The following is a 24,342-nucleotide window of genomic DNA, read 5'->3' on the forward strand; positions in this document are numbered from 1 at the left end:
GAAGGAAGAAGCCCTGGACTACTGCGGATCAAGGCAGAAGAACTTCCATGGAGGACCTGGGTGAATAGGATTTCCTTCCACAGGTCCACCATGGATTTCTTCGGACCCCGGACCGGACGCCGACATGAAGATCGACATGCAGAAGAATGCCAACATGGATCCGGAACCAGGACAAGGCACCGGATCAAGACTCTGGGACCTACCTATGGTATCAAGATAGGTAAGTATCAGTGTGTGTGTAATGTATATATTAAACTTTTATTTTTCAGGTGTCAGTGTGTATTTATTTAACTATTATTTTTACTGTGGAACTACAAGTTCCAGTGTGCCCTTTAATGCCCCGCAGGCTGGGACTTGTGGTTCTCCAAGTCCCAGCTTGCGGGGTAGGCTTGCTGGGACTTATAGTTCCACAGTTTAAAACAATAGTTTATTCATCTATTTTTTTACACCAAGATCAGCCCGGTGGCCACCGCACAGGGCCACCGGGGACAGCACCAGGCTTAAGCCTGGTCAGGTAAGTCCTGGAGGGGAGGGACCCCTTTATTGGGGGGGTCCCCACTCCCCCAGGGCCCCTGGCCAGACTGACTGGTCAAAGGGCTGAATGCTTTGGCCGGAGGGACTTGTATAAAAAGTTTCTCCCGGCTGTGGCATTACCCTGCTGGCTGGTTTGGCCTGGGGCTGGTTCTTAAAATACGGGGGACCCCTAGTCATTTTGTCCCCTGTATTTTGGGAACCAGCCCCGGACCTGGAGCCTGGGGCTGGTTGTTAAAAATCGGAAAACCCTTATTTGTCGGGTTCCCTGATTTTTAATTACCGGCCCGGCTCTTTCAGCCTAGTGCTGGTTACAGCTGGGGGGGACACCCCACGCTGTTTATTTATTTATTTATATTTATTTTTCTATTTTTTTTTTACTGTAGGAATTCGTATTAGCGGCCGTATATATGGCCAGGTAATACGAATCATTAAACCATCGGAGGGTTACAAAGCAGTCGTATATGACTGCTTTGTAAATCCCCCTCCGGAACACGACTTTGCATACGACTGAAACAGTCGTATGCAGTCGTAGGAAAAATACTAATACGTAAAACTAGGTTTTTCATATTAGTAAATTTCCCCCTAAGTTCCAGAATTGATATATTTGTCCCAACTGAGTTTTATTTTCCTTTTTTTGTACATTGTTAAAGTGCTTGTTGATTACCACTGAGAATTTAATTGCACCTGTGTGAAGCTCACCATCTTCCTTTTTTCCTTTGGGCTTGGTGGACAGTTACCCAAGGGCCCCAGGTTTCTAAGTGTACCACCAGTGTAATGATGGTGTTGGGTTGTCTGTGCAGGGCCACATGTTATTAAAAAAACAGGTCTATGAGGTTTTTTGACACCTGGAATTTTCTCCGTGAGCCCTATGGCCAATCTGCCCCTGTGTCTCACTATCTCTCCCATCTTTCTCTCTCCCATGCCTCTATCTCTCTCTCCATTATGCCTGTCTCTCTCTCTCTATCTTTCTCACTCACTACTCCATGACTCTATCTTTAAGCTCTATATGGTACTCTTTACTTAGAAGGGCGCCCATCATGGCCATCTCGGGCATTGAATGCACTAAAAAATCGGGTGCGATGCGACCGACGAGATGCCCGAGATTTCCCATAGGGAACAATGTTAAATGTCTCAATTGACCCGATTTTCCTGTTCAATGCCTCAATTGACCCAATTTTTCCATAGGAAACAATGTTAAATGGGCCACAGAGGCCAAATAGGCACCCTGAAGTGAATAATGGCCACCCGAATTGTTAACGCCACCTCACGATCAACGTCAACCCGAAGCGTGGCGAGCGCAGCGAGCCCGCGAGGGGCGGCGGTACGCGTCCTACGACCTTTTCATACCCCCACTATCCACGTCAGCGTGGAGTTGAGAATAGAAAGTGTGGCGAGCGCAGCGAGCCACCGAGCCCGAAGCGTGGCGAGCGCAGCGAGCCCCGCGAGGGGACGCGGATACCTTCACAGGTATCCGCGTCCCCTCGCGGGCTTCACAGCTGTCCGCATACCCTCGCGGGGCTCGCTGCGCTCGCCACGCTTCGGGCTCGGTGGCTCGCTGCGCTCGCCACACTTTCTATTCTCAGCTCCACACCGACGTGGATAGTGGGGGTATGAAAAGATCGTAGGACGCGTACCGCCGCCCCTCGCTGGCTCGCTGCGCTCGCCACGCTTCGGGTTGACGTTGATCGTGGGGTGGCGTTAACAATTCGGGTGGCCATTATACACTTCAGGGTGCCTATTTGGCCTCTGTGGCCCATTTAACATTGTTTCCTATGGAAAAATCGGGTCAATTGAGGCATTGAACAGGAAAATTGGGTCAATTGAGACATTTAACATTGTTCCCTATGGGAAATCGCGGGCATCTCGTCGGTTGATCGCACCCGATTTTTTAGTGCATTCAATGCCCGAGATAACCGAGATTTTTTACTAACGATGCCCACGATCAAAATCGTGGGCGCCGTTTTAAGTAAAGAGTACCCTCTATATAATATAAAGATAACTTTCTGAAAAATAGTGCGTCACTGGTTTTCCAGATGGCAGAACTCGCAGATCAACTAGTAGTTTGCATTTATTGTAATTGTAGATTCTGCATATTTGCAGGTACGAAATCCTGGCAGTCAGTAACCCGACAGTCAGAATATCAACAGCAGGACCTGGTGACAAACAGCATTTTTACATTACCTCTACCCTTAATCCTTCCCCTAACTCTAAACGTCCCCTCCCTTCCTCAGCCTAACCCTAACCATTCCCCTCCACACACATAAGCACACACACACACACACGTACACACACACACACACACACGTACACACACACACACACACAGAGCCTAACCATTTCCCTAGTACCTGACTTTACCCTAACCCCAGTACTTATCTCTGGGATCCATCTGGGTTCTGATCATCGGGATCCTGCTTTCGGTCTTCTGACAGTTAGGATTTTGACCGCATCTCACATATTGATATTTTCCTATATTTTGCAGCTGCTTATTCTCCCAAGTGTTTCCCATACTGAACCTCTTAGTCATTTGATTGGAGATTTCAAAAGGCAAAAGGGTGGTCTACAGAAGTAGCGCATAGGACTCACAAATGATTTGCATAATAAATCTGGGCCATTTAAGGGAATGTATTTAAAGGGCCCAGATTTATAATACATATCATTTGTGATTCCTATGCACCACTTCTGTAGACCACCCTTTTGCATTTTGAAATCTAAAAAGAGTGGGTGTTGGTTTTCTTTTTGGTCAACAGCTGCGTTGTGATGTCACAATATATAGTGCGCACTCATACCACCAAAACCCTATTGCAAGATTGGATTGGAGATTGCCAAACTACATTATCAAATATCCTTTGCCACTTTCATATAAAACAGCCAATGCACCAGGTTAAAAAAAAAAAGGTGCAGACTTGTAATATAGGGTGACATTCTATGGGTTCCGATTTTTAGGCATGTCTAAAATTCACACCAGATCGCACTTCTTAAAATCAAATTTTTTGGCAGTTTTTCGCATATTTAATGAGATGCGAATTTCGGAGAAAAAAGTGCAATTAGGTGCGATAATGTGCGAATTTTAGGCATGAAAATGTGCGAATTTTAGGCATGAAAATGTGCGAATTTAAGGAAATGTGCGGCCTGATATGGTTAAATCTTCCATACATAACATTGCTTTATACAGGAGAACTACAAGTGCCAGCAGACCTCCCCTGCATGCTGGGACTTGGAGAACCACAAGTCCCAGCATGCGGGGCATTAATGGGCCCGCTGGGACTTGTAGTCCACCTGTAAAAAGAATGTAAAAAAAAAAAACACACACAGAGAAGTAAAACTTTATTACACACACATTCACACTCCTCACTTTTACACCCACGTACTCACCAATCCAGGTCCAGCGCTGTCCTCTTCACAGCCGGCTCCCCCCGCACTGACAGCGGGGAGAACCGGCTCTCTCCGATGCCGCTAACAGCCTCTGTAGCGCTGTCCCAGCGCTACAGAGGCTGAGAGCGTGATTGGCCGATGCGTCTCCATGGAGACGCATAGCTCAGCTCTGATTGGCTGAGCTATGCGTCTCCATGGAGACGCATAAGCCAAAGACGCTCTCAACCTCTGTAGCGCTGGGACAGCGCTACAGAGGCTGTTAGCGGCATCGGAGAGAGCCCGTTCTCCCCGCTGTCAGTGTGGGGGGAGCCGGCTGTGAAGAGGACAGCGCTGGACCTGGATTGGTGAGTACGTGGGTGTAAAAGTGAGGAGTGTGAATGTGTGTGTAATAAAGTTTTACTTCTCTGTGTGTGTTTTTTTAACATTCTTTTTACAGGTGGACTACAAGTCCCAGCGAGCCCATTAATGCCCCGCATGCTGGGACTTGTGGCTCTCCAAGTCCCAGCATGCGGGGGAGGTCTGCTGGCACTTGTAGTTCTCCTGTATCAAGCAATGTTATGTATGGAAGATTTAACCATATCAGGCCGGCGTCCACTGGCCACGGACGCCGGTGACAGCCCCGGGCTTCAGCCCTGGATGGGTGAAGCCTGGGGGGGGAGACCCCTTTATGGGGGGGTCCCCACTCCTCCAGGTACCCCGTCCAAGGCTGACCAGCCACGGTGCTCATGTTTTGGACGGGGGACCTTATATAAAAAGTGTCCCCCGGCTGTGGCATGACACCGAGGGCTGTTGGAGCCCGGTGCTGGTTTAAAAATACGGGGGACCCCTATGCTTTTTGTCCCCCGTATTTTTGGAACCAGCCCCGGCTCAATGAGCCCAGGGCTGGTTATGCTCAGGAGGGGGGACCCCACGCTATTTTTTTGTCAAAAAAACACTTTTCCACATTTTTTAACACAGGGCCATGCACAGATCTCTATGATCTGTGCAGGGTTCTGGCCAATTCGCATATCAGAACCTGGTCTGATTTTTGTGAGATTTTTAGACACATTTTTCAAATTCGCATCTCATTAAATATGCGAATTGTATACTTTTCAATGTGAAAACATCTGGATGCGAGTTCTGGTGAAAACTAAAAATCGCACTTTTAAAAAGTGCGACTTCGCGGCAAAACCGCACTTTTTGCCAATTTTCGCATCTCATTAAATATGTGAATTAGGTAAAAAGTGCGAAAACGGCAGTTTTTGCAATAAAATTCGCCAAAGTCAGATTATCTCATCCCATAGAATGTCACCCATAGGGTCATGCTTGTGGAAGCTTACAATCTAGAATGAAGGTTAATGCTGAGACAATAGGAGCTTGGGTCATAGAATAGGCTACAATGTAGAAGTGGATTTCAAAAGAGTACTTGATATGTATTGGAGAGGAGTCTTGCTGTAGGTGGGGTAGGGTGTTCCAAAACATTTTGGAGAGCAGCACAGAAGATGTCTTGGAGGTGGACGTGAGAGCATAATAATTATACACAAGCATAGTGAAATAAACTAGTGTTCTGATTTATATGAAGTGGCCAAAACAACACACTGTTATGCTAAATTGATATACAAATATTGCCACACAATTATTTTCTGGGAGGAGCAGTGACACTAGCATCTTTTTCATGTATTTTCACTCTCATGCTGGACTTCAGTAATAAAGGTCCATACACACTGGGCGATTTTGCCCAGCATGTATGCACAGCAATGCTTGTTGAAATTGCTGGGCTGGAAATCGCTCAGTACATACACACTTGAGCAATTTCCCCCTGCCCAGTGATTTTTACCGCTGTGAATGGCTTTCTATAGCAGGAGGCTTTGGAAAGTCATTCAGTTTGCTGGTAAAACCATCAGATGAATGGCAGCCACCGGCGATCATGCAGGAGCATCAGCATTCACCGATCATCACCTGCCCTTACACACCAGGCGGCTTTGGTGCTGAAAGCAGCTTAAACCACAAAACTGAGTCCAGCTCAAAGTTGCCCAGTGTGTATGGGCCTTAAGATTGTGAAGTCTGATTTGGAGGAAATGCAAGAACCTGAAATGAAAGGGAGATAATGGTAACAGTGATACAGAACCTTGGAAAGCATTGATATCGGTGTTCTCATTTGTCAGTACAGAGCACATGCATTGCTACCCTTGAGTGCAGTCTGCATAGCAATAATAAGGGCATTGTTTAATTTCTTATGGGGCTCCAAAGTGGTAATAGTAGAGCGGTCAACAAACTCCATATATTCCAACCATGCTGTAAGAAATTGTAATTATTTGCTTGACTCTGAGAGTACATTAGCTTTGTGGGCAACTTCATGTCTTCCTTTTGTCTCCTATTTTCTTATGTAGACAAGTAGGACAGCTCCTTCTCTAACAACTAGGACATGCCTTCATTTTACCTGAAAGTGAGCAAGTTTGTGAGGCAGCAAAACCTTGAAACAGTTGAAACCAGTGGCGTAACTATAGCCCCGCAGCCCCCGCGGTGGCGGTGAGGCGCTAAGGGGCTGTGGGCACCGATCTGCGGGGCTATAGTTACAACTATATATAACAACCCCCCTTACCCCTCCGCATGCCGCCGCCAGCGCCGCCGCATTCAGGGTCCCGGCCGCAGTGCAGATCTTGTCATGGCTCCGTCTCCTCCTGCATTACTTCTAATGAAAAATAACTATCAGAAAATGGCTGCCCCCTAACAGCAGACAGTTTTTTGGGATGCTAGAGGAGGCGCGGGCCTCCTCTATGATCCTTAAAAACTGTCTGCTGTTAGGGGGCAGCCATTTTGTGATGTCCATTATAGAACTGCAGGAGGAGACGGAGCCGGCTGCGGGACCCTGAATGCGGCGGCGGCACGTGGAGGGGTAAGGGGGGTTTTAACTTACTTGGGAAGGTGGGTGGGAGGGCTAGGGGGAGGCGCTGCCGATATCTGCGGGGGGGCGCACAAATTCTAGTTACGCCACTGGTTGAAACATATTTGTTGAAGTTAGTTAATATGAGTATTTCATAACTCCTAACTTTCTAAAATCCCAAATCAGGAGGCTGGTGGGCTGGTGGCCATGGCCTCAAGTAAAGGGGGGGTGGCCTAGCATCACGGCCCCCCGTTTTTAGCATTTTCGGGGATGTGTCCAGTGTTCCCCTAGCAGCTGCAAAGCCCCGGCTCCCTGCACTCCCTCCCTCCTCCCTGCACTAAATGATGCTGTGCTCTAGCATATAGTATCTCTTCAGTCATCACCGGCTGCTCTGCAGAGCAGAACAGCGGTGATCACCAACTCCCTCCAATTGACCCACCGCCTGCGAGACATTGCCACCCACGGAAGGGGCAGTGGGACAGTCTCCAAATAGCTGGAATGTCCCATTGTAATTGGGACAGTTGAGAGGTGTGGTAGTTATTGGGGAGGTAATTAGGTCAATGAAAATGACTGAAAATAATTAATAATGTGGGGTTGATTAACAAAGTGCATGAATGAGTTAATGATTATTAATAGGTCATTTCTGGTGAATTGGATTGCTGTTTTGATAATGCTGAGGGAGTTAATGATCTCTGACAATCTCTTCATATTGGTATTATTGCCTCGGGAATGTTGCATTAAAAATGAAGACTGCTATTGATTTCTTTTTTAATTACACTTTTGTGCTTTAAGTCTTAACACATTCTAACTATGAAATCTAGTATGTAAACAGGATCTTAGGAATAAATTATTTGCTCCCATACTAATCCAATTAATTTATACTTGAAGGCCAAGCGTTTGGAGAGAAAAGATCAACAGACGGTAAATTTAATTGTTTGAGCAATCTGGAACCCTGAACAGCAGAATACTTTCATTTTCTCAATAATGTCTGAGAACAAGCAGCACATCCTTGAAATGTGTTTATTTCTTTATCTTACTAAGAGACAAAAATCCCCACAAAACAACATTTTATGTGGGAAATATCTGATTCCAGACAGGAAAACATGTAGACGTTCAATACGGATTAGAGAAAGGCATACGTTTGATGAAATGCATTAATAATGTATAATATTAAATTAGCAGCTAAAGCTAATTATTAAAAAGCAAAAAAAAAGTATTTTCCTCTTATTTATTGCTTATTTGGATTTCATAGAAGTAGTTATCCCTATTCAAGGGTATTTTACTTTGACACAGAACATATTGAAATGCTTGGTGAGTTTTAGGGGAACTTAACTTTTTACATCACACTGAATACAGCAACGTGTGTACTTTTTATAACATATAATTAATATTGTAAAGCCACTGTATAAAAAGTGTCATATGAGTGTCATATGAAAAGCACAGAGCTAAAACGTTAAATGAACATGTCCCCTCAACTGTGAAAAGATATTTTAGAAGGCATTAAGCGTAGTGTCGTACACAAGGGGCCTTATTAAGGTCCATTTACTGCAGCCATTTGTTTGCATGGGGACCGACGGTGTGTTACTGCGCGCATTTCTGCGCATGTGCATATGCAGGGTGCATGCACCCACTGCACATACCTCCCAACTGTCCCTCTTATCGCTTGAACATATTGTGGGGGGTGGGCAGTTGGGAGTCCCCCCCTGTCATCCGTGAATTCCTGCAGACAGAGGGGCTGAGGGCATAGCCCACCATACGCAGCCAGTGTTAAGGAACGCGCCTTGCGACTGGTGGGCCAGCGTACCACCATTCGCAAGGCGGGGTTAGGTTGACCTGCAAGGATGCAAAATCGCATCCGAGCGAATCCACCAGAATAACCCCCAATATCTTCTGGTTGGTCATGCAGCACAGCTGACTGAAATATTGCATGTGACCGCAGTACTCTCAAATCATGGGATTTACACTTAATGATATGCATGATTTTTCATTCTGAGTAGCCTGGAAATGACAAATTTGGCCCATATACAACCTACTCACATATCTCAGAACAATTAGCTATTCTTAGATGATTATTGGACAAAGAAAATGGTCCGTATGTAATGCAGTGACAGTCTGGAGGATGTGCAGGATGCCGGCCAATAGCAAAGGTTTTTATTAAGGGGGCAGTCAATTGCAAAGCAAAACCATGCCTTGTAAATGACTACCCCTTTAAAAAAAAGATCTGCATCCTGCACGGCCACCAGACTGGAACTGCACTATATCCGGCCCAATGAGTGGATGTGGGTGAACAGGAAGAAGGAGGCACAAATTGAAACAGATCATTACAGAGCAATCAATACTTAGAAAAAGGAATATAGATTTCAGGAGGTGCTTTGTAATTTTGCTTAGGATCTGTATTGTTGCAAGAATAAGAGGAACATGGAAACATGTAATCTAGGCATCTAGAGCATTGACAAGTACTTAAACAAGTATGCTCAGATAGAAAAAGAGCTTCTAGCACCTGATTCTGTGTTGTTTGCAAAAGTAAAATCTTTCTCAAATGGGCAAAGCTGTGTGGAGTGGGGTGCCTGCAGGAGGGAGGGGGGGGCTGCTATGGGGGACCACCAAGGTGGGAATACTGTGGGAGACTACTATGGGGGCCTACTAAGGGGGCCGCTGTGGGGGCCTACTAAGGGGGCCGCTCTGGAGGACTGCTCATTTTTTATATTTTCTAAATATTGGTCAAGTCAGAGTACAAAGCTAAATGGTGATTTATGTGCCTAGATGGTCCAGGCACAAAGCAGTGTTGGGCTCGAGTCTTATAAGTATTTGTGAACTTTGCAGATGGGTGGTAAACAGTTGTGGAACGATAGCCTAGAGCAGGCATGTCCAAACTGCGGCCCTCCAGCTGTTGTGAAACTACACATCCCAGCATGCCTTGCAATCATTTTAGCATTCCTAATAGCAAAACTGTGACAAGGCATGGTGGGACTTTTAGTTTCACAACATCTGGAGGGCCATAGTTTGGACATGCCTGACCTAGAGTATAACTCTTATGAGAGTAGTTCTGATATAAGCTTAGGATAGGGCAAAGTGTTATATATTCAATAAATGCAGCCCCAAATAATTATGGTATGGGGAAATTGGAGCAGGTAATGAGTGTTGGTAAGAGAAACATATTGCACAGTTTGAAGAAGTCAAGATTAAATATATTTTCATACCTCCCAACATTGGGAGTGGAGGAGGGACACAAAATTAAGGAATGTGGCCTCCCATCAGGGGTGTGACCTATGTCCATGGCGCTCCTCTCCATTTTTGGAGCTGCTGACCATGCCCCCATCCCCTCTCTACAGTGAATAGATGATGTGCACATGCACACAGCATCTATTCCCCGATCTCTAGCATGGGAACCTCCCAACTGGAACCCCCGACAATGCCAGCCCCGGGCAAGACATGCCCCCCCCCCCCCCCCTCCTCCTGTGAAATCGGGACAGTTGGGAGGTATGTATTTTAAAACAAGATGTATTAAGCATTAACAAGTGGAGAGTGACAAAGGACCGACCAATAAGCTTCTAACTGTCATTTCTCAAACATAGCCTGTAACATAGCAGGAGCTGTTTGGCTAGTCCTTTATCTCTCTTTATCACTCATTAAGGCTTAATATATTTGGAACACCGTAATATTTTTTTTCTGCATGTGCACAGGTTAAACTGTCCTCTCGATACATTTGTTCACATATCAAAATGGGTCATGTATTTTATGCAAACTACTGTACATCTATATATAAAAGGCTAACTACTCCTCACCTATAGGAGGTGAAGTACCACCAGTGACAACTAGAGGCCACTTGAAGTACCAAATGACTCAAAGTGAAAGCACTGCTCACTGTCACAACTCGCAAAAAACATTGAATATACCCCTATGTGTTTCCTTTTCACAAATAGCAGTTACAGTATGTGCTTCTACAGTATGGGAAGAAGCTAGACTGTGCAAAATAGGGTTCACTGTATTCACATTATATGGCTCTGCATGATTGCAGAAACATCAGTAACATCAGCACACATCGGATTGCCATTGGGAGGCTGAGCAGGCTGAGTTGATCTAAGGAAACACATACAGTAGTGTCCGATTCAGCCCTGATACCAGTGCTACAACTATTTGCAGCCCATAAAGCAGTTAGACACCGCCCCGCCACAGTGAAATCCTGCCCATGTGCCCCGCTGCGAATGCGATCGTATCAATGCGAATAAGGGGGAAATCAATTTGCATTCACTCACCATCGAATACCGAGCTTTGTTATATTGTGAACATTGTGCCAGGGCTGGATTAAGACTTGGGAGGACCCGGACACAAGACAGGAGGGCCCGGGGAAAAGCGGGAGGGGTGGTGTATACTATTAGATTGTGCATACCTAACAATGTGACCCATTTCAGGAGGGACAAAATGCTTTCTATCAGGTCTTTCTTTTTAATATATGATTGGCGTCATTTGTGTTGAACTATGTAATTTGTAATAAATGTATTTTATCACAGGATATTCCAGTTATAAATTAAGAGGAATAAACTGTAAATAAATATATAAGTCCAGGTAGAGAGGATTTTGTCCCTCCTGGAATGGGTCATCTTGGGATGCATGGCTTATGTCATAGCTGCCTACCCTTTTGCATTCTGCAGGAGACTCCCTGAAATAGCAGCAATCTCCCTCTCTCCCTTATTAGTCTAGCAATCTCCACTTATTTCACCTAGCCCACATTACACAGTTAAATTTTTTTGGGAAAAAGGAATAAGAGAGAGATACATTTACACTGAATTATCAGCACCATTTCGCGGCATTTTAGCAAATTTGAGCAAACTCCGTAATACCCATTACAAATAAATCCACACACCTTAATGCCAATTACACATAAGGCCACACACCATAATGCCCATTACATACCATATAACAAACCGTAATGTCCATTACACATTTGACATATAAGTACCGCTCACCTACATGCTCATTGCTGGGGAATGGGGGGGGTTCTTGCTTGATGCCAGGGGCTTCATGCTCGATGCCAAGAGGGCTTCATGCTCATTGCCAAGGGGATACATACTTGTTGCCAAGAGGGAGTTGTTAAATGCTCATTGCAAACGGGGAGTGAAATTGCTCATTGCCAAGGGGGAAATTTCTCATTGCTAAGGGGGAATACATGCTTGTTGCCAAGAGGGAGTGAATTGTTCGTAGCCAAGGGGGGACTTAAATGCTCATTACAAAGGGGAGTGAATTGAAGATATAGATGGAGCTGCTGCTTTGCTTTCCTTAGGCAGTGACTATACAGATGGGCAGCGCACAGCTCTTGCTGCCCGGCTGTCATTTCCTTAAATTGTGTGTGCGGCGGCAGCCGGCGGTCTAATGGGTGGTCTGGTGCACCCCACGGACCACCCCTTTGATTTGCCTATGACCGTACACCCACACTTCTAGGTGCCATCTTCACAATCTCTCCATATATGAAACTAGACACACCCTTTGGGCGGAGCAGGACACCCCCCCCCCCCTCAATGGGGAACTGTGCAAAATTCTACTACTAGGTATAATCTCCCTGAAACTAGTTTTCAAATGTAGGCAAGTATGGCTTATGTATGGTAGATTTAAATAGTTTTATAATCCCTGGGTACTGTTTACAGCTCCACCTACAGTAATCAACAAAAACAACTTGAAAAACACAGAACCCCCCCAGTAGCGCACGCAGGGGGGGTTCTGAGTACCCAGAAACCACCCCAGGAATCGAAGGGCCCTCAACTGAAAGCTGAGGGTCCCCTCTTTCCATGGGTACAAGAATTGTACAAATCGGCCCTTGGGAACCGGAGATATCTGACTTCAAAGCAGTGGTCCCCATCCAAGCCTGTTAATTGTTATTCCCAGTCAGAAATTTCAGGTTCTGTCTGACTTAGAGTTTTTCTGAGGTTATATTCCAAAAGCTGGGACTCTCCCCCTTTGATGGACACTAGCAGGTTGTCTCTGCTGTTCCCAGAACCAGAGATATCAGCCTTCCAGCAGCTGGTTACTATTATATTCTCGGGAGCAGATTGCTCTGCCTCCTGAATTCTGATCCTCTAGTCCCTAATTCCATTTGGTAGGTGGGATTCTCTAGTTTTTAATTCCATTAAAATCTAAGAAATCTATTTCCGGGAACTGGAGATATCTGCAGTCAAGCAAGCTGTCCTCCCACCAGAAAATTATGAATAATAAGCCCACTCCACTATACACCCCTCCTCTGCATATGAAACATCCTCTACCACCCTGGAAGTTATGTATCAGGGTCCCTTCATTCAGCCCAATGCCCCCTTCTCCAACCCCATTTCCCACCATCTGTGCAGTAAAGGGGTAATTAGTGGAAATTACTGATCCAGGCCATACATGCAGAGCGGTTGATGTAATACCCCCCTACCACCCACGGGACATCAAAGCTTCCCCCACCCCTACTGCTGGAGTATCGGTAGGGGCCCCAATACATTGCTATGCCCAGGGGTCTACACTGCTGTTGATGCCCCTGTATGTATGTATATGTATGTATGTGTGTGTAATATATATATATATATATATATATATATAAAAATGTTTTATTATTATTTATATAGATTTGGTCTATCTATAATACTTTAACTGACCCGGCATATACTGGGTCACCTAAGTGTCCATCTCTGTGCTTTGCTCCACCCCTCTGGAAACCCCCTTCTGAAAATCCTGCGTTTGCCACTGGGGGCCCCTGACAGATGGGGGCCCAGGGTACAGCAAGCCCCCCCCCCACACACACACACACTTAATCTGGCTATGCTTTGTGCCACTGCAAGTGAACCTAAATCAGGCCTTGGATTAGAAATCTCTTGCCTATCACATCCACTGTAGTGATTTCAAAAAAGTTTCACAGAATGCAAATTAATATATATTTTTAAAGGAAAATCAGAATAGCAATAGTGGTGTAATATTTTCTAACACTTGTGTACTAATGTATTTGCTGCAGTTTTACAAAAATTACGTTTAAAACATCTGGAAAAAATAGAAAACACGGCAGAACCATTCCTCGATTAAAAAAAATAAAAAAATTCTATAGACTCCTTTAAACTCCAACAGCTTTGGTAAATGTGACCACTATGCGCTGCTACTGTGTTTAGCCTCCTGAGGGGAATCCCTGGAGAAAAAGTTATTTCAAGGTTTATCAGTAACAGGTTTATCAGCAACAGTATCAGACGTGCTGGAAAAGTCCTGCTACAGTATGGGAGAAATGTAATAGGATGAGAGATTCAGAAAGTGAGAGATTTGGTATGAAATCTCCAGTTTTTTTAAAGCGGCAATCATTTACACTGCAAAATCAAACTGGTCAAGCAGTGTAAATGATTGCCGCTTTAAAAAAACTGGAGATTTCTTACCAAATCTCTCACTTTCTGAATCTCTCATTCTATTAAATTTCACCTCTCTTTCCAGTCTACAGATGCAGCAGCAGCAAATACTAGAATGAATGAGACCGCTACCTGATCCAAGGCACATGTATAAGCAGCATAACCCCATTACCGTGGTCTCAGTGAGGAGTCATATAGTCACACTCATGGTTCTGACACATGAATATTAAAAAATATGTTGCTTTTGTATAATAGGTTTCTCATCCAGAAAGAAAGGTTACGTAGATATATTCAAGGGATGTTACTGGAAATGTACTCAGTTTCTGATTAATCAGATTGTGTACTTTGAATCAGAACAATTCCACTAACTGACTAATACATCTTTTAAATTTTAACTAAGGACACACTTTATGCAACAGCAATGTTATTGTACATCCAGTTCCTCTTTTTTGTCACACCAATGACCTGAGTCAACAGAGTATTAATGAGAGAAAAACAGCACTATGAAAATATGTGTTCCAGACTAATGCTGCTTTCAGATCGCATTACTGGCTTTGACCCTGTATTTGAAAACGTTTCCAAAAACAGGTCTGCCAGGTAAAACCCCTTTCACATCTCTTAAACGGTATATTACCTTTTAAATGCCGTTTTTTTTACATACCTGGCAGACCCGTTTTTGGAAAGTTTTCAAATACAGGGTCAAAGCCAGTGCAGTCGGTGCGGCCCCACCTGCTGGTTCTCCCGGTTCTGGGCATTGAACACTGAAGTCCGGAGCCCCAGGATGAAGCAGTCAAAGGTGAGGTATCCGCCGGGGGGGGGGGGGGCGCGCAACGTTCCGCAGACACTGCAGCACCCGGATGTCCGCTCCTCACCAGCGCAGCTCTATCTATCACGCCGCCCTTCATCCAGGAGATCAAACAGGGTGCACAGGCTGTGCAGGAAGGTGCGGAGCAGCCCCAGGCTGGTGTTGGCCACCGGTGGCTCCATGGGGATCGGGCACACGCTGTTCTGTGTGTGGCAGCCCTGACTCCCACAGCTACTGCTGCCCAGTACTGCTGAGTCCTGGCGTCACCCACTGCCCCCCTGCACGCCGCTCATTCGGAGCACACCGCCACTCCCGGACGCTGATTGGCTGTGGTGCACCTCTGCTCCCCATTAATTGGATGGATAGTACCAGGGGAGGGGGGGACCAGTGTGGGGTCCTACATACCATTTCAGACCCTATTTTGGTGTGAAAATACCGGGTCTGAAACGGGTAGGACCTGCTTTTTTACCGTTTCCCCAAAACTTTTTATTTTTTTGGAAACTGTAAAATCATTCTGCATCTTTGAGACCGCACAGATTACCGTTTTAAAAACAGTTAAAAATCAGCAAAATACCGTTTTTTTAGTGCGGTCTGAAAGGGGCATAAGGGCCTGATTCAGACCTGATCGCTATTGTGAGAATTCACACAGTCGCTGAGTATAGATGCCTATGGGCATGCGCAGTGTATCTGCTACTTTTTTCCTTTGCTAGCCATTCGCAAGGTGATTAACAGGAAGTGGTAGAGTTACCACCACCCGTCCGGATTTAGTCCAGACAGTCCGGTAATTTAGACCGTAGTCCAGAGGGGTGTCATTCCCTGACTATACAATGTCTGGGAATAGGGAACTAGTAGCAACCTATTCCCTTATATTGTATTGTCTGGGAAAGCCACTCATCCGGACACCGGTCTTAAATACCTGCCTGTACGGTGTAATCTCAGGGGGGTGGTACCACTAGGAAGTAGGTGTCTTGGGGTGTTACCTGGCTTTTTAGTGCGAGTAGTAAGCAAAAAAAGCTAGGCATACCGAGGATAACACTGGCATGTCCAAGTGTTTTAGGAGGAGGTGTATGATGTCAGCTCCAGCACTGACCAAGCTGAATTCAATGGCTACTCAGTAAGTCAATGGCTACTCAGAGCTTTCCTTCCAGTGGAAAAATCATTTGATGGTGAAGGTCTTACGAATAGATTTTTACACATTCGCTTAGCTGTGAAGTATGCATGGCTACACTGAGTGCATACACATTAATTCGCGCAGTGGTAGGTAACTATAGCGGAGCGACATTTACCTATTACCTGGCCACTGCTAATTTGCTCAGCAGCAATCAGGTCTCAATTGGGCCCAAAATGTAGTACAGTAATATGAGGGCCGATCCCACGGTAGTTGCAGTTTTGCTAAAATAGCAAAATTGTGACAATATGTTATCCCATGCTGACGGCCGCCCAGCAGAAAAAGGCCCACCCTTTGGGGATGTGAATGCAAACATTCTACAAGACTTTCTGCACGCGTGCTGTGGCTGCTGCACATGTGCAGAAGTCCAAAAATCACTGCGTTCTCTACTGAATCCCGCCCCTTGTTTGTGAGTTCAATGTTATTATAATTTTGCCAATACTACAAAAAAATCTGAAAAATTATCAAACACTAAAGGCCAGATGTACACTAAAGGCCAGCGCTGGGGTTCGCCAGAAAGTCCCCAATGGCGAGCCGGCATTCCATCTGACTGGGACGCGCGAGCGTCCCACACGCATGTGCAACCCAGTTTCCTGGCAGCGGGGGATGTGAACCCTGCCCGTCTCCGCTTCAGGCGGTGAATCGGTGGTGACCGTCGGGGAGCTCCATAGTAAGGGGACACACGTGCATCTCGCGCACGCACGTCCCCTTCCGGCAGCTGGCGGGGGCTGGTGAATCTAACGCCAGCCCCTGCAACAATAAAGGGCGCTCCATCTTTACTAAGATTGAAAATTGATAAAATAGAGAGTGATACACTATCAGCCACTCACCTCCTAACTGCCATCTTACAGGCTGGGTTTGAAAAATGACAGGTAGCAGCTGGTGTTTTATCACTCTTCATTTTATAAATTTTCAAGGCTTAGTACATCTCGACCTAAAACACCTAGTAGTATCCATTCCAGGCAGTACTTTTATGTGTTGTGAATGATGTGGACCAACCTGCAAGCACCACCTTACTTGCCTTGCCCAGGCTCTGAACTAATATTTTTAAAGACAAAACTTTTTACAATTTATTCTGAGTTTATGACATATGACTTTGAGGCCATTCGCTGCTCTTCACCCTGCTGTCAATTCCTCTCATTAAAAGTGAATGATGTGATTATAATGTCTCCCCTTGCGTCATTGTGAGGTGCGCTGGTCACAAGCTGATTTCCCTCTTTTATGGATGCAGGGGGAAGGGCAGAATGCTTATCTAAGTAATCATTTAAGCATTAGTAAGAAAATACTAAATCAATATCCTTTAGCGATCTACATTCCGCCACCTGAGGCAGGGCTGCCATCAGTAATTGTGGGGCCCGGGACTGTCAAAATATGCATGGCCTCTTCCCTTTCTCGAAGACCAGGAATGCCTGGTGAGACCTGTATCTGCAGAACTAGCCGCACTACTCAATATGCGCATTGCTTTAAGGCAGGGATGGGGAACCTTCGGCCCTCAAGCTGTTGTTGAACTACACATCCCAGCATGCCTTGCTACAATTTTACTATTTGGCCATGCTAAAACTGTTGCAAGGCATGCTAGAATGTGTAGTTTATTAACAGCTGGAGGGCCGAAGGTTCCCCATCCCTGCTTTAAGAGAAATGTGATCTTTGTTTAAGACAAATTCTACTTTATAAACTCCAGTCCTCGGACCCCTTTCTGTCTGGGCCCGGGACTGGAGTTCCCACCGCCCCCCCTGATGGCTGCCCTGAACTGAGGTAAGGTGCTATGCACTTCTGGCAGAACACCCACATGTTTTGTTACAAACTACTGGAGGATACAAAAAAGAAGTCTATCCCAACAGTAAGTTAATATCGTGAGCAGGTAGGAGGGGAATTACACAAGTTCAACTTACGGATTCGGTATGAAATTCTGACGGTCAAAATCCCGAATGGGTCAAAATACCGACATTTAAAATCCCAAAAGGGTCAAAATACCGACATTTAAAATCCCGACAGGGTCAAAATCCCGACATATAGAATGTACAGGTGAAACAGTGTACATGACTTTCGGTCGACAGGTGCGAGGTCGACATGGGTTTTTTCACAGTTTTTTTTACCCGAATGTCGACACAGTCGACATGGACACTGCTGGAAGTGAACCGCAGCCCCTCGCATCGCTCGCTGAGCTCGCAATGCTTTGGGCACGGTGCCTCGCTGTGCTCGGCACACTATTTTATTCTCCCACCATGCCCTAGTGGATGGTAGGGCATGAAATACCGCCTGTCGGCACATGTCGGTTCAAAAAACAGTGAAAAAACCCATGTCGACCTCGCACCTGTCGACTGAAAGTCATGTAGACTGTTTCACTTGTACATTCTATATGTCGGGATTTTGACCCTGTCGGGATTTTTGAATGTCGGGATTTTGACCCTGCTGGGATTTTAAATGTCGGGATTTTGTCCTTGTCGGGATTTTGTCCTTGTCGGTATTTTGACCTATTCGGGAATTTGACCCTGTCGGGATTTTGACCATCAGGATTTTGACTGCATCCCCAATTTACACCAAGAGTCACCACTGCAGCCTCAATGGATGGAAAATAAAAAGCAACATACTGGCCCTTATTCTGGTTCACTCGCAAAGGCAAATTCCTTCTCAAATTGACAAAACCATGTTCACTGCAGGGGGGGGGGGAGATGTAACATGTGCAGAGAGATTTAGATTTGGGTGAGTTATTTTGTTTCTGTGCAGGGTAAATACTGATAGATAGATAGATAGATAGATAGATAGATAGATAGATAGATAGATCTCATTTTGAAGTAAAACCTCAACCAAATCTAATTCTCTCTGCATGTGTTACATCTACCTCCCCCCCCCCCTGCGCAGTGCACATGGTTTTGTCCATTTGAGAAGGAATTTGCGAGTGAACCAGAATTAAGGCCACTGAGTGCAGCCAAGGAGTGTTGTGCTGTGAAATCAGGAAGCACACACCAGGAGAACTTCCTAAAGCCATACTCTTTTCTGTGGCACAGATCACAGGAAAGCCAAGATCAAAAATCAAACTTGACCTCCCTGAAGAGCAGCTAGAGATGGACAGAAGGACATCAATCGGACTGGACAGGTAGGTATCCAGGTGATAGGTCTACAGTGTCTATGTCACCAGTCAATAGGTTGACGCCAAAAAAGTCAATATGCATAATTGACAAAATGACAACAGGTTGACATAATAAAGGTCGACGTTGACAAAAGGTCTACACAAGAAAAATGTCTACATGAGTTTTTCCCTTTTTAAAAAAGGTTTTTGGGCTTCTAAAATGTAAAGAAATGACAGCCGGGCAGAGAGAGCTGTCTGCTGTCCGGCTGTAGTCTAAGCAGGAGCATTGACATTGACAGTTCTCCCTCTGGACCGCAAGCCAATGGGCTTGTAGTCCGGCAGCCAATCAGGAGCAGAATTGGTGGTATTGGTAGTCGCTCCTGATTGGCTGCTGAACTGCAAGCTCCTTTTGGCTCGCCATCCAGCGGGAGAACTGAAAATATTGATACTCCTGCTTAGACTATAGCCGAGCAGCCCACAGCTCTCTCTGCCCGGCTGTCATTTCTTTAAATTAGGTGCATCCAGCTGCTGTCTAATTCCCCCTTGGCAACGAGCAATTCCCTTCCCCCCTTGGCAACGAGCAATTCCTCCCCCCCCCCCCATGGCAACAAGCAATCCCCTCTTCCCCCTTGGCAACGAGTAATTCCTTCCCCTTGGCAACGAGCAATCCCCCCCCCCCTTGGCAACGAGCAATTTCACTCCCTCTTTGCAATGAGCATTTAACTCCATCTTGGCAACGAGCTTGTATTCCCCCTTGGAAATGATCATGAAGCCCCCTTGGCATCGAGCATGAAGCCCCTGGCATCGAGCAAGAACCCCCTATTTCAAAGACTCACAATAGCCACAAGGTCGACACTGATAAAGGGTTGATACAAGCAAAAGGTCGACATAGAAAAGGTGGGCGTGAGTTTTTCATGTTTTTTATATAAATGTCGACACCTGTGGACTCACCTCATTAGTGTAGCGTATACCTTCGCCATACTTCAGGCCACTGCACTAGGTACACTTGACCATTCCCAATTGGCGTCTACGTGAAAGTTAAAGTATGAAAAAGTCAAAAGAAATAAAAACTCATGTTGACCTTTTCATGTATTGATCATTGTCATGTCAACCTTTTGTCAATGTTGACCTTGTGAATGTCGATGTATATATTGTTGATCTATCATCCAGATGCTTTTGATTTTATCCTATACTTTTAATGAGCCAATGCTCTTTGAAATGATTGAGCAATTCACTCATGCATTGTATCCTGGAAAGAATGTGGTTTGCGCATTCTGATTTCCCTGTTAGATTATTTAATGATTCATGTAGTTCACCCGGCAACTGAACACATCACTGTGGTGATAGCGGGTGAAGGGTGTGTAAGTGTATAGGCTTCTGTGTTGTTAAGTTGATATACAGTTGACTTACAGTAGCTAAAGATTATACAGCTGATTTATTTGGTCCATTATGATAAAATGCATCGTTTATTTCCATCAATTACTTAACTAATCCTGAGTCATTTGCCGAACCAGGTCAGATACATCTGTATTATCAGTCTGGAAAGTTTTATTATTAGCACAAGAAGATTAAAAGACTAAAGATAAATGTAAATAGATTCACAGCCTAGCGAACAGGTACACAACGCCCAACACCCAGCCGAACGCCCGCTCACTCCCACGACACTCGAATCCCATCACTAGCAACTGAGGGGATGTGTTCCCTGACACATCCCCTCACATGCGGTCGAACGGCAGAGAAATGCGCATGCGCAAATCCCCCATATTGAACATGGGGCCAAATTCAAACTGAATGGGTCTGATACGGCCCCATAGTTGTCGATGGAAGGGTTGGATTGGCCATTCTGGTAATGAACGCCCACACAGAGAGACTGTTGCTGGCACTCTGCACGGCTGCCTCGCACGCAGACAGGAGCAGGCCACATGTCTACGCCTTATGGCGCTCCTTATGGCATACAAAAAGATGCCATTACCCTGCCCCCTTGTCATGCATGTGCAGAGTAATGTCAGTCAGTCTCTAATAGTGTTATATAATTTGCTTCATCCAAATTGTAAACACTTACTGTGCTGTCCTTCATTGTTGTTACTCTGTGTATTAATGAATAATAAATGAATACGTTCAACTAGCACATTTTTTTTAAGTGTAGGATAGTACAATACCAAGGGATGCGGTAGTCAAAATATTGATGCCAGCATCCCATGTAATTGCCAGACTGGCGCTGAAATGCGGACATTGAGGAGAATGCAGATACAGGCTGCCGACATCCTGATCATTAGGATGGGGGGCTGGTGAGCTTTAGGCCAAGGGTCGGGGTAGAGGGGAGTGTTAGGTTTCAGCACTAGTGGGGAACTGTGGATAGGCTGTGGGGGGGGGGGGGGGGGGAATGAGTTAGGCTGTAGGTGTTTAGGCTTAGCCAGCATCATAAGAGGGTTAGGCACTAGCAGGGAGAGAGGGTTATGGTTGGGGGGGGGAGTTATTAGGTGGAAGGTAAATATAATTACCAGACCTCATCTGTATTCCCATTATAAAGATGCCTGTGTCTGTATATCAGGGCTTAAAAAACAATTGAGAGCCCAAACCATCGGACATGTGGAAGTGTGTGTTTGATCACGTAAACTTCCACTGCATGAAAGATAGAGCCCGAGTGACTTTTGTCACTAGGAAACCCATGAGCCCATCACATTGGAGCTCCAGAGGTGCTCCATGGTGATTGGTTCTTTACAGTGGGCTGGGTGGAAAGACAAGGGGCCAGATGCACTAAGCTTCAAAAGTGATCAAATGGAGAGTGATGAACAACAGGCCAATCAGCTCCTACCTGCCATGTCACAGTCATGTCAGAGCTGATTGGCTGGCTGTTTATCACTCTCCATTTTATCACTTTTGAAGCTTAGTGTGTTGCACGCCGTCCGGGTTTCCCTGCACCCGGATGGACGGCGGGTGCAGCGTCATCTGACGCGGCGGGGGACGTTGCCGGGCAGCGTCCCAAGCCTCACTCTGAGGCTAAGCGTCGGGGCGTTGCTTGGCAACGTCCCCGAGCTTCCGCCCGGCAGCCAGGAACGTGCGCGCCTGACGTCAGTCAGGCGGCGCGAAATTTGAATAAATAGCCGGCGTCTGCTGGGCACAGATGCCGGTTATAGCTTTATTGCTTTCCTAAGCATTTTGCTCAGCTCCCCGGTCCCCTGGGTCCTTGGTCCCAGCATCCCTCTCTGTTACTCCTCTCCGCAGTCCTCCTGGTCTCCCAGCCTGTCTGCTGGTGTCTGCCCTTGGATTCCAGTGTCCCTGCATTGCCTTGGACTCCTCTGCTGTTCTCTATCCTCAGCCTGTGAGCCTGCAGTGGACCCACAGCCTCCATCTTCCGTGGGTCACGTAAGTGCTCCAGTGGAGCCCAGGTCTTTTCCTTCTTTGGCTCCCTGGCCCTCCGTGGCCTAGCCCCTCCGTGGGATTATCCTTGCTTATCCTCTTTTGTCTCTTTGTCCCTGTCTTTTGGTAGTTGTTCCCTTTCCCCCGGCTGTCATTAGTGTTCTGGTGAGGCAGGAGTGTCACCGCTCATCCTGTTCCCTGCTTTGGGAGTCACGGTCCCTTTGGAGTGTTTTTGGGGACTCCCTTCTATCCGCTGGTGTCTGCGACTAGGTCGCACTCCCCGTCTTGGCCTGGTGCCGGCAGTTAGGGGCCAGTTTCCAGTTAGGTCCAGTAGTCAGCCTATCCTCTTGAGTATTCCCCGTGGCGATCGCTTACCCCTTGTCACCACATAAGACCTGGCTGCATCGGGGTCGGAGCGGGCTTAACTCGCTCCTTCGAACGCGGCGGCCACAGGTGAAGCCTAGCTCCGCAGGGGTTTGCCATCTGCCTCGGGGACTCAACAGAGAGAGTGTAGGATCCGCTGTGGCCGTCCTAACCGGCGGTCCCGGATGTGGGCTCACGCCTTGTTATCTCTCCATCTGGAACCCGCATTGTCCTTGGTGCCCAGGTCAAGGCATCGTAACATTATAACCGGCCAAAAATAAAGACAGGTCTTCCCTGTCAAATACCAGGAGGGGTAGTTATTTTTGTCGTTTGGTATTATGAGTACCCCTTCCCAGACGTTTTCTGATCAGCTTCAGGGGCTTACTCAGATGGTCCGGGAATTGTCCTTGAAGGTAGCGTCCCAAGAGCAGAGGACGCGGCCTCCAGACTCAGGGGGTTCAGATCCCAAAATGAACTTGCCTGATCGGTTCTCTGGAGACCGCAAAACCTTTTTTAATTTTCGTGAGAGCTGCAAGTTGTATTTTCGACTCAAAACACGCTCCTTCTCGTCCGAGGCCCAGCGTATTGGACTTGTTATATCTTTGCTCCAGGGTGACCCCCAGACCTGGGCCTTTGGACTGCCTTCGGACAGCCCAGCCCTAACCTCCGTAGACAGTTTCTTCAGTTCTCTCAGGTTATTGTATGATGATCCTGACCGTGAAGCCTCAGCAGAGACTCATCTTAGAGCCCTTAGGCAAGGGAAAGACCCAGCCGAGGTTTATTGCACCGAGTTCCGCCGATGGGCGAATGATTGCGGGTGGAACGACCCTGCATTACGCAGTCAGTTTCGTTGCGGTCTTTCTGATGAGATCAAAGATTGCCTCATTCAATACCCGGCACCTAAAACATTGGACAAGTTAATGGAATTAGCCATTAAAATTGACCGTCGCCTCCGTGAGCGGAGGTCAGAACGGGGCTCGCTCACTCGGGTGGTTCCCTATGACCCCTGAGGAAAGTGAGGAGCCCATGCAACTTGGGGCAGCTCGCATTTCCCCAGAAGAAAGGGCTCGTCGATTAAGCTCAGGTGTGTGTTTATACTGTGGCTGTAAGGGTCACATCTTGAGAAATTGCCCCAATAGGCCAGTAAAAGGCCGGGCCAAGTGAACGAAGAGACGGTTCACTTTGGCCTCCAGCTCTTTTCCTCTCTAGATTTATTACTTATCCCGGGGCATATTTCTTTTCAAGGGGGTAATTTTTCGGGGTCAGTATTTATTGACAGCGGCGCAGCTGGTAATTTCCTGGACTCTTCTCTCGCCCAGACTTTGGGGATTCCTCAACTCCAGCTTCCTATCCCCATTACCTTACGGGGCTTAGATGGTGGGGTTCTGTCCAATGGGGCCGTTACATTTCAGACTCCACCCGTACAGCTGACCATTGGTCTTTTTCACC

This window comes from Crinia signifera, chromosome 5 (assembly GCF_055691185.1).
Source record: "Crinia signifera chromosome 5, ASM5569118v1, whole genome shotgun sequence".
In the NCBI taxonomy this organism is placed as follows: Eukaryota; Metazoa; Chordata; class Amphibia; order Anura; family Myobatrachidae; genus Crinia; species Crinia signifera.